Source organism: Leopardus geoffroyi, chromosome B1, assembly GCF_018350155.1.
Source record: "Leopardus geoffroyi isolate Oge1 chromosome B1, O.geoffroyi_Oge1_pat1.0, whole genome shotgun sequence".
NCBI lineage: Eukaryota > Metazoa > Chordata > Mammalia > Carnivora > Felidae > Leopardus > Leopardus geoffroyi.
In genome coordinates this window covers 156,394,357-156,406,487 of record NC_059327.1, presented here as the reverse complement: position 1 = coordinate 156,406,487, position 12,131 = coordinate 156,394,357, and positions in this window count along the sequence as shown.

Below are 12,131 nucleotides of genomic sequence, written 5' to 3'. Positions count from 1 at the left end.
AGGGCTGGTTTAGTGGTGATGAATTCCTTCAGTTTTTGTTTGTTTGGGAAAACCTTTATCTCTCCTTCTATTCTGAATGACAGACTTGGTGGATAAAGGATTATTGGCTCATATTTTTCCTATTCAGCACATTGAAAATTTCCTTCCACTCTTTTCTGGCCTGCCAAGTTTCAGTAGATAGGTCTGCTACTTCCCTTAAATGTCTACCCTTGTAGGTTAAGGCCTGTTTATCCCTGGCTGCTCTCAGAATCCTCTCTTTATCCTTGTATTTTGCCAGTTTCACTATGCTATGTCTTGCACAATATCAGTTCAAGTTATGTCTGAAGGGATTTCTCTGTGCCTCTTAAATTTCAACGCCTGTTTCCTTCTCCAGATCAGGGAAGTTCTCGGGTATGATTTGTTCAAGTACACCTTCAACTCCTTTCTCTCTCTCTTTTTCTTCTGGAATTCCTATGATACAGATATTGTTCCAATTGATTGCATCACTTAGTTCTCTAATTCTCCATTCGTACTTCTGGATTTTTTTATCTTTTTTCTCAGCTTCCTCTTTTCCCATAATTTTATCTTCTAATTCACCCATTCTCTCCTCTGCCTCTTCAATCTGTGCTGTGGCCACCTCCATTTTATTTTGTACCTCATTTATAGCATTTTTAAATTCATCGTGACTATTTTTTAGTCCCTTGATCTCTGTAGCAATAGATTCTCTGCTGTCCTCTACGCTTTTTTCAAGCCCAGCAGTTAATTTTATGACTATGATTCTAAATTCTTGTTCGATTATATTGCTTAAGTTGGTTTTGATCAATTCGTTAGCTCTCACTACTTTCTGGAATTTCTTTTGAGAATTCTTCCATTTCATCATTTTGGCTAGTTTTCAGTCCCTTATGCATTTTAAAACCTTGTTATGCACTCTGCACTTGTGAGCACTGCTATATTAAAGGAGGGTCATACACTTTCCAGGGCCTGGTCCTTCAGCAGGTGTTTTTTCAGAGATTGTTACTTGCTCTCTGTTGTTGTGACTTTGGTCATTTTATTACCCTACTGAAGTGATATTTTGGACCCTCCACCAGGTGTGTTTTATTTGTTCCTTGGAGTAACCCTATCTTTTCTCCAGTTTTCCCGTTTTCTTCATGGTAGATTCAGTATCTTTTCTTCCCAGGCTCTGGGGTTCAAAGTCCTTTGGCTTCTGCACTTCTCTGAGAGACACAGGAAGTATGGATCCCCCTACTTCTCTGTCATGTTGGCCCCTAATACAGGATTATTTACTGTAATCATATACTGTACACTATATCCTCATGAGTACAAAATTTTATAATTTTGTACCTTTTGACCCCCTTCACTAACCATCTACTCCCCTCCTCTGGCAACCAGTAATCTCTATTCTGTATCTATGAATGTGAGCATTTGCTTTGTTTTGTTTTGCTTTTTGGATTCCACATTTAAGGGAGATCATACAGTATTTATATTTCTCTGTCTTCTTTCACTTAATATAATGGCCATAAACATCCATATTGTAACAAATGGCAAAATTTCCTTCTTTTATATGGCTGAGTAGTATTCCATTGTACATATATAGCACATATATTTTATCCATTTATATGTCAATGGACACTTAAGTTGCTTCCATTTCTTGGCTATTATTAATAATATTTCAATGAAAATTGGAGAACATATAACTTTTTGAGTTGGTATCTTCATATACTTTGCATAAACACACAGAATTGGAATTTCTAGATCATATGGCAGATCTATCTTCATTTGTGTGGAACATCCATATTGTTTTCATGGTGGCCACACCAACATGCATTCCCACCAACAGTGCACAAAGGTTCCCTTCTGGTAATAGCCATTCTAATAGAGGTGAAGTGATATTATACCACAGTATTGATTTACATTTCTCTGAGGATTAGTGACATTGAAAGCACCTTTTCATGTACTAGTTGACCATCTGCATTGTCTTCTATGGAAAATGTCTACTCAGGTCCTGTGCCCAATTTTAATTATATTATTTATTTTTGCTATTGAGTTGTATGAGTTCCTTATATATTTTGGATATTAATACTTCATCAGATATATAATATGCAAATATCTCTCTCATTTAGTTGATTTCATTTTCATTTTGTTAGTTTGATGAGGCCCCATTTCTTTATTTTTGCTTTTGTTGTCTTTGCTTTTAGTGTCAAATTAAAAAAAAAATCATCACCAAAACTGATGTCAAGAAGTTTAATGCCTATATTTTCTTCTAGGAGTTCTGTAGTTTCAGGTCTTATGTTCAGATCTTTAATCCATTTGCGTTAATTTTTGTATATGGTGTAAGAAAATGGTCCAGTTTTATTATTTTATATCTGGCTGTCCAATTTTACCAACTCATTTATTGAAGAGACTATTCTTTCCCCATTGTATATTCTTGGCTCCTTTGTCATAAATTAACCATATATTCATAGGTTTATTTCAGGGCTCTCTATTCTATTCCACTGTTGTTTCTGTTTTTATGACAATACTATACTCTTTTGATTACTATAGCTTTGTAATGCAGTTTGATGTCAGGAAGCATGATTCCTCAGCTTTGTTCTCCTTTCTCAAGATTTCTTTGGCTATTCAAGATCTTTTCTGGATCCATACAAATTTCAGGATAGTTTACTTTTGTGAAAAATGCCATTAGAATTATGATAGAGATGCACTGAATCTGTATATTGCTTTGAAAAGCATGGATATTTTAATTTTATTATTATAATCTACAAGCATGGAATATCTTTCAATTTATTTGTGTTGTATTTAATTTCTTTCATCAGTGTATTCCAGTTTAGTGTATACGTCTTTTACCTCCTTGGTGAAATTTATCCTTTTTTATTATTTTTGATGCCATGGAAATGTTTTCTTAATCTGTCTGTTAGGCCCTTATTAATGTATAGAAACACAGGTGAGGGCGCCTGGGTGGCGCAGTCGGTTAAGCGTCCGACTTCAGCCGGGTCACGATCTCGCGGTCCGTGAGTTCGAGCCCCGCGTCAGGCTCTGGGCTGATGGCTCAGAGCCTGGAGCCTGTTTCCGATTCTGTGTCTCCCTCTCTCTCTGCCCCTCCCCCGTTCATGCTCTGTCTCTCTCTGTCACAAAAATAAATAAACGTTGAAAAAAATGTTATTAAAAAAAAGAAACACAGGTGAGATATGTGAATTGATTGTACATTCTGCAATTTTACTGAATTTATTTATTAGTCCTAACAGCCTTTTGGTGAAGTCTTTAGGATTTTTATGTATGATAAAATAGTTGCAGTTTTAATTCTTCCTTTCTGACTAAGATGCCATTTATTTTTCTTTTGCTTAATTGCTCTATGACTTCTAAACTATGTTGAATAAAAGTGGCAACAGTGGGTATCTTTGTTTTGTTCCTGATCATAGAAGAAAAGCTTTCAGCTCTTCACCACTGAGTAAGCATGTTGCTAGCTGTAGGCTTGTCATATATGGCCATTATTGTAGTAAGATAAGTTCCCTCTATAGCCAGAAAGCTCTCAAATGTTCAGAGTTTTTATTATAAATGTATTTTGAATTTTGTCATATGATTTTTCTACATCTATTGAAATAATCATATTTTTATCCTTCATTTTGTTAATATAGTGTATCACATTGATTTGTTGGATGTTGAAACATCCTTTCACTCCTGGAATAAATCACATTTAATAATGGTGTTTGGTCCTTTAAATGTATTTATTGTAGAATTCAGTTTGCTAGTATTCTGCTGAGAATTGTCCCATCTAAACTCATTAGGGATATTGGCTTGTAATTTTACTTTCTTTACGGTATATTTGTCTGGTTTTGGTATCAGGTTAATGCTGTCCTTGTAATATGTGTTTGAATGTGTTCTCTTCTATTTTTCAGAAGAGTTTGAGAAGGATTGGTACTAATTATTTTTAAAATGTTTAGTAGAATTTACCAGGGAAGCCATCTAGTCCTAGATTTTATTCTTGGGAGGTTTTTGATTACTGATATAATCTCCTTACTAATAATCATTCTGTTTAGATTTTCAATTTCTTCATTTTCCAGTCTTGGTAAGTCCTATGTTTCTAAGAATTTATTTCTGCAAAGTTGTCCAATTTGCTGGTGTATAATTATTTATATTACTCTCCAGTGATCCTTTGAATTTCTGTGGGTATTTGTTGTAACACACTTTTATTTCTATTTGAGTCCTCTCTTTTTTTCTTGGGGAGTCTAACTAAAGGTTATTTTTTTTTCTTTACAAAGAACCACTCATATTTATTGATTTTTTTTCTATTGTGTTTTCAGTCTTTATGTCATTTTGTTCCTGATAGTTGTTATTTCCTTTCTTCTAACTTGGGATTTATTGTTCTTTTTCTCATATTTTTCCTGAGGTATAAAGTTTTATTTGAGATTTTTCTAGTTTCTTGGGGTAAGCATTCACTGCTATGACCTCCCCTCTTAGAACTGCTTTTGCTGAATCCCAGAAGTTTCAGTATTTTGTATTTATAGATTCATTTATTTCAAGTTATTTCTTTTTTTGGTTTTAAGTTTTTTTTAATGTTTTTATTTATTTTTGAGACAGAGAGAGAGCATGAGCAGGGGAGGCGCAGAGAGAGAGGGAGACACAGAATCCAAAGCAGGCTCCAGTCTCTGAGGTGTCAGCACAGAGCCTGATACAGGGCTCGAACTCACCAACTGTGAGATCATGACCTGAGCTGAAGTCAGACGCTCAGCCAACTGAGCCACCCAGGCACCCCTTTTTTTTATTTTTTTAATATTTTATCTCAAAGTTATTTCTTGATTCTCTGTTGATTTCTTCCTTGACCCATTAGTTACTTAGTAGCATGATATTTAATATCTACATACTTATGATTTTTTTCAGTTTTCTTGTAATTGATTTCTAGTTTTGATTTCTATTGTGGTCAGAAAAGATGCTTGATATGATTTATTTCTCCTGCCATTTATTAAGATTTGTTTCGTAGCCTAACATTTGATCTATCCTGGAGAATGTCCATGTGCACTTGAGAAGAGTATGGATTTTGTTGCTTTTGGATGCAATGTTCTGTGTTTGTCTATTATGCCTATCTGTTCTAACATATAATTTAAGGCCAATTTTTTAAAACAAATTTCAGTTTCCATGATCTATCCATTAATGAATGTGGGCTATTGAATTCCTCTGTTATTATTTTATTGCTCTTCATTTCTCCTGTTAGTTCTGTTAATGTTCATATGTAGGTGCTCCTATTTTGGGTGCAGAAAAACTTTCAAATGTCCTATCTTTTTGTTGAATTGACTCTTTATCGTTAAGAAATGACCTTCTTTGTTTCTTATTACTGTCTTTGTCTTAAAATCTATGTTGTCTGATATAAGTATAGTTACTCCAGGTTTGTTTCTGTTTACATTGTGAGGAATATATTTTTCTTCCCTTCACTTTCTGTCTGTATGTGTCCTTAGATCTGAAGTAAGTCTCCTGTAGACAGCATATATGGGTCTTTCTTTTTTGTCCATTCAGCTACTCTGTTTTTGGAGAATTTAATCCATTTATTTTTAAGTTAATTATTGATAGATATGTATATTGCTTTTTTTTTTTTAATGTTTTCTGGCTCTATTATAATTCTTTGGTATCTTTTTTTTTCCTTGCTCTCTTCCTTTGTGACATTGTTTCCTGTACTGGTATGCTGAGATTCCTTTTCTTTTTGTGCTTCTATTATAGGTTTTTGCTTTGTGATTATTATGAAACTTTTATATAAACCTCCTTATAACAGTCTATTTTAAGTCAATAACTTAAGTTTGAACACATTCCTAAAGCTCTACATTTCTACACACACCCTCCACACACTTATTTTTGATGTCACAATTTACATACTTTATCTTGGGTATCCAACAAATTATTCTAGTTATTTTTACTACTTTTGTCTTTTAATCTTCAAAGCTCTAAGTGTTTGAACCACCACCTTTACAACGTTAGGTTCTTCTAAATTTTACTAAACATATATTTATCTTTAACAGTGAGCTTTATACTTTTATATTTCTGACAAGGTCAGTTGATGGCGATGAACTCCTGGAACTTTTGCTTACCTGGAACACTCATTATCTTTCCTTTAACTCTGAAGAACTGTGATGTAGCGTATTCTTGGTTGGCAGATTTTTTTCTTTCAGCACTTTGAATATATTATTCCATTCCTTTCTGGCCTGCAAAGTTTCTGCTGAAAAATTTGATAATCTTATGGAGGTTCTCTTGTAAGTACACAACAAATTGTTTCTCTATTGCTGCTTTTAAGACTCTCTTCTTGTCGTCCACTTTGACACTTTAATTTTAATGTATCTGGATGTAGAGCTCTTCGGGTTTATCAGTTTGGAACTCTGACTCTGGATGTCTATTCCTCCCCAAAGTTAGGGAAGTTTTCAGATATTACTTATTGCAGTAAGTTTTCCACCCCTTTTTCTCTCTTTCCTTATTCTGGGACCTCTAAATTATGAATGTCTTCTGCTTGATGTTGTCCCATAAATCCCTTAAGCTATGTTCATTTTTTGTCTTTTTTTTTCTTTTTTTCATGCTCTGTGTGAGTTCCAGTGGCCTGTCTTTGCGTTCACTGATCTATTCTTCTGATTTGTCTGTGATTGAACCCTTCTATGATTGTTTTCATCTCAGTTAGTCTTCAGCTCTATGACTTCTTTTTGGTACATTTTTATACTTTCTATTGCTTTTCTGAAATTAGCATGTTGCTCAATTTACTCCCAAGTTCAGTGAGCATCTTTAGGGCTATTATTTTGAAATCTTTATCAGGTAAATCATGATCTTACACTAAGCCCTTTTCTGAGGTGTTATCTTATTCTTTCATTTGAAACATATTTCTCTGTTTCTTCATTTTCATGGACTCTTACGTGTTGGTTTCTGTGCACTGGATAAAACAGCCACCTCTCCAAGACTTTAAGGACTAACCTTATGTAGAAGAATAATCTTATCATTCGATGCTGCTCCATCTCTTATTTGTCTCTCAAACTTCTGTAATTGTGCAAGCAGCCCACTTTACTTCTAGAGTCTCCCAGTAGCTGAGAGTGTGCCAAAACATGTCAGTGTCCCAAAGGGGAGTATCTCAGTCATTACTTACATTCAGCCTAATTGGAAGCCAGACTTTCAGGCAGCACATTTTATTTTTTGTTAAGAGATAGAGAAAGCAGGGGAGGGGCAGAGGGAAGGAGGGTGGGGAGAGAGTCCTAAGCAAGCTCCACACTCAGCACAGAGCCTGATGCAGGGCTCTATCTCACCACTGTGAGATCATGACCTCAGCCGAAATCAAGAGTAGACACTTACCAACTGAACCACCCAGGCACCCCCGCAGTGCCTTTTAAAGTATACACAAATACCTCTTTCAGGGGAAGACTGGAAGGTGAGTATTTTTCCTCCCTCAACACTGAGTCCTGGGTTGATAACTAATTAAGAACTGTTTCTTTCTTTGCCACCATCCCATCTAACTAGTAAATAGAAGCCCCACTAGTCACCAAAGCCAGAAAATCAAGAGGTGTCCCCTGGGCAGCAGCCACAAAGACTAAGGTACCAGACATAACAAATACGGCATAAGACACATGCACATACTCCCCTCTGGGAGATATTGTCACTGAAGCACAGGACAGGAACAGGGCAAATAGCACCGACCCTGTATTCCAATGGAGAAAATTACACTCAGTCTTTGATGTGTGCTTAATAAGAAGCCTGATTTTCAGGTCACAACTATAAAAACAAGACTCTTTCATTATAGAAAATCTGGGATTTTCATTCTGCCATGCCTCTGCTGTGCCTTGGAAGTGGTAGTAACCATTTAAAAACTCCATTTGTTATAGTCCTATGGGGCCCATGAACATAAGCCCCACTACCCACCAGAGCCAGTTGATCTAGAGGCTTCCACAGAGTTAAAGCCACAAAAATTGGGGCTCCAGACAAGAGTGCAAGCTTCCTTCCAGGAGATACCAACAAGCTGTAGTGAGGCAGAAAGAAAATACAGAGATGGCACCCACTTGCTTCTGTCTTTGGAGAATATTTTGTTAGGCTCTTAAATACCTGCCTGCAGGCCGATGCTTTAAAATAAACAAATAAGCCTTTTCACACAAATAAGCCTTGTCCCTTCCCTGCTTTCTCTCTTAACAAAAAATAAAATGTGCTGCCTGATAGTCTGGCTTCCAATTAGGCTGAATGTCCCATACTCCCCTATGGGACACTGACATGTTTTTAGCGCAGGCTCTAAATCAACTGCTATTGTGCTCATCCCTGGGGTGGGTGAGGCTGTATGTGTCAGCCTTTAAAAATCATTTCTCAGTTTTCTATGGTCTTGTAAGTCTTGTGGCTATAAGCCCCATGGCTTTCAAAGATCTTGCAGGTTCAGATCTTAAATGACGGGGTGTCAATGTGGGGTTCACTTCTCAGGAAGAAGCTCAAGTTTGTGAGTTCCCTCCTGATTTGGTTTACCATACCAGGGGCAAAATTGTGTCTCAGCCTCTCCTGGCTTCAATGTAGGTTTTTCTCTCATTCACACAATATGTAGGAGTTGCTCAGCTGGCTTGGGCTTGTTTTGTTGTTGTTGTTTTTTGTTTTTTCCCCAGAGGAAATTATTCCATATGTAGCTAAAGATTGGGGCATTCATGGGAGGTGAGTTCAGGATCCTCCTATTTCATTATTTTGGACTTGAATCCCCTGCAAGAATTTATTTAAAATAAGCAGTCATATATTAAATATCTTCAAGATAAGTATTTCTTCTTTTTAGTGTATAATTTGATCATAAAAATAAATTCATATAATGTATGAGTCAAGTATAATGTTTATTAGACCATATCTTTTTGCCTCATTAAAAGCATTTTTAAAACTCATTCAGATTTCCAAATATCTGTCTTCTCTATCTAAATTGGTATAAATTTAACAGAAAGAAATTACTGTATATTCTTATCTACACCGTTAAGTTTCTACCATGGTGTTTCCAATAAATAAGTTAACAAAGTTATTTTTATAGCAGCCATATTAACTAGTTAGATGGATTATATTATTTTAATATGCTAATAATACAACCTAATTGTGTTCTCTAGAAAAATGAGTATTAATTGGTAGGAGTGAGGAAGTAGGAATATCATTCATCGCCCTTAAAATCTAATAAAACTATCAGGAAAATACAACTATGCACATACATACAAAATTTGCACACATTTTCTGGAATTCATAGATACTGATCTCTATGTGTTTGAAAAGTGTTATCAGGGGTTGCGCTTTGGTAGACTGGAGAGTGAGGAGAAGAAACATCATAATATCTATAAATTTCCCTGATGCTGCAAACAATAAATATTTTGGAAGCGAATAATACAAGGCAGTAGGCCTTGTCATCCTCAGATGATTTAATGGCACACTGAAGGTCTTTTAGAAGTACAAAGTAGGAATGATGTTACCTGAATTTCTAGAATATATACCTTCCTGGACAAAGATAAAATTTCTATTTTGCTCTTTAATAGTTGATTAAGTGATCTCAATTTGGAAAGATTTTATACAAGTTGATGTAAGAAAGCTTTAGTGCATTTCCATTCATCAAAACTGAATAAAGTAGTCAGTCTCATTGTAATCTGACTTTTGACAAGTGAAAAGTCTCATGAAAATTGACTATAATGAAGAGCAGAATGTGAACTGTGAACAGAAACACAAAAAAAGCCATGAAAATATCTGCAGAATGAACAAAATGTTTCTCAGACAATGTTGACAATGTAAACCTCCATGCTTGTACCTAACATTTCGGCTTTAGAAAATAAGTCATACTCTATGAAAATATTATGAACAGGCAGATGGTGATCTGGATATCAAATCTGATAGAAGCCTTGTTTGAGAAAACAGTTACTATTCAAGAGAATCAAGTTTTAAAACAAAGCCTTTGGGAAAAGGAAATAACTTGGAGTGCAAGAGAAATGTTGTATGAGAGTGCTAAGTTAGGAAATATTTCCAAGAAAAAAAGAACTGATTGTGTGTACGATGTGATCCTAATATTTCCCTATTGACATAAAGTGTAATAATTTTTATAGCTTTCTGCTGATAAATAACTATTATTTTCCATAAGGAAAAATAAGGAAAGGAATATGGAAAACATACAACCTTTGTAGTTCTTTTTCCATGCTGGATGTTTTTTCTGTAATTTTATTTTGTGCTATATTTTTAAGATATGACTAAACATTTACTCACATACAACACCACAGCATTTTCTTTTGAAGAATAAAGTGTGGATCAGTGCCTGGTTGGGAAAACTTCCTAGGTAGTAACCACTTCTTCTCATAGAGTTTTCTATTGGGGCAACTGTAATGAAAAAACAATCATGTTTGGCTGAGCTTATTGTATGTCATAGGTATGTATGAAACATGTGTTAAAGTGTTTCATAAACTTCTAAGTGTGATACAAGTTTATTTATTAGAAACAATAACTGGGGAGGACTTCTCACACCCTCCTTTATGTTACCATTTTTTTAATATTATTTTCATTCCCTCTTTCATGCCTTGAGAAGCCTAAATTTTTACTTTTTTTTAATAATGTTTTCATTGAGAGTTTTTAGAATAAGTAGTGTTTGAAGTGTTAAATAATATATAACATTATTCTAGCATATTATCCCATTGCTGATAGACAAAATTATGACATAAATCATTTGATTCTTCTTAGTCACTGTTCAAAATATTCTGAAATCCTTACTAGTATTGACAGGTTAAGTAAATATAGCAAAGTTGACAAAAGTACTATATTTTAACAACTCTAAATTTGCTAAAAATGTTAATTAGAAAAGATAAAAAATGCCAGGATCTTATAAGTTTCTAATGATTTCATAGGTATATATTATATGTTTACTAAAGATGATTTATTTTGTTTTGTTTTTAAATTTTTTTTTCAACGTTTATTTATTTTTGGGACAGAGAGAGACAGAGCATGAACGGGGGAGGGGCAGAGAGAGAGGGAGACACAGAATCGGAAACAGGCTCCAGGCTCTGAGCCATCAGCCCAGAGCCTGACGCGGGGCTCGAACTCACGGACCGCGAGATCGTGACCTGGCTGAAGTTGGACGCTTAACCGACTGCGCCACCCAGGCGCCCCTGTTTTGTTTTGTTTTTTTAGTTTATTTATTTTTTGAGAGAGAGAGAGCAGGGGAGGGGCAGAGAGAATCCCAATCAGGCTCTGCACTGCCAGCACAGAGCCCTATGTGGGGCTTTAACTCACAAACTGAGATTATGACCGGAGCTGAGATCAAGAGTGAGACACTCAACCCATTGAGCCACCTAGGCACCCCAAGATAATTTGTTTTATAGGGGGGGAAACACAAATCCGGGCTACAGTTCTGTGATTTAATTTCTAAATTTTCCATCATTATCATTCTTAATAACAGAGTCTTACCTTTAGTGACAGCATTACCTTCAACCCATTTTAAAGATTTCTTTAAATGAAAGAAGTAAAGTCTACAACTATACTTCCTGTCTCTGGGCTCCAGGCTTTTGTACCACTGCTGAAGTAACGTAAAAGTACTCCTTCCACTAGACAGGAAGGAGGAAATTGTGCGTGTATAAATGTTAGTATATCCCAGAGTTCCTAGGAAAGCATTGAGCCTTTTATCGGTCAGGGTTGGCCAAAGAAATAGAAACAATGTAATACAGATATACAGATAGAGATATGTAGATTTATTTTAAGGAATTGGCTAACACAATTGTGGAGACTGGTGAATTAAAAATCTGTGGGTCAGGTTGGTAGGTTAGAAATTCCAGTAAGAGTTGAAGTTCACATCTTGAGTACAAAATCCACAGAACAGATTAGCAGGCTAGAAATTCAGGCTAGCTTTCTAGATTAGGCTTCAGGAGGAATCCCTTCTTCTGCAGGAAACCTCCAGTTTTGCTCTTAAAGCCTTTTAATGAATGAGGCCCAGTCACATTATCATGGGAAATTTGCTTTAAAGACAACTGATTATAAATGTTAATCACATTTACAAAATACCTTCACAGAAACATCGAGACTAGTTTTTGACCAAACAACTGGGCTTAGCCAAGTTGACACATAAAATTAACATCATATGTCCTAAAACTACCCAATAAGTATTTGACTTTTACTTTGTAATTTTAATTGAGAGGTAGTTGAAGGATATTTAGGTGACAATAAGGCAGGAAAAT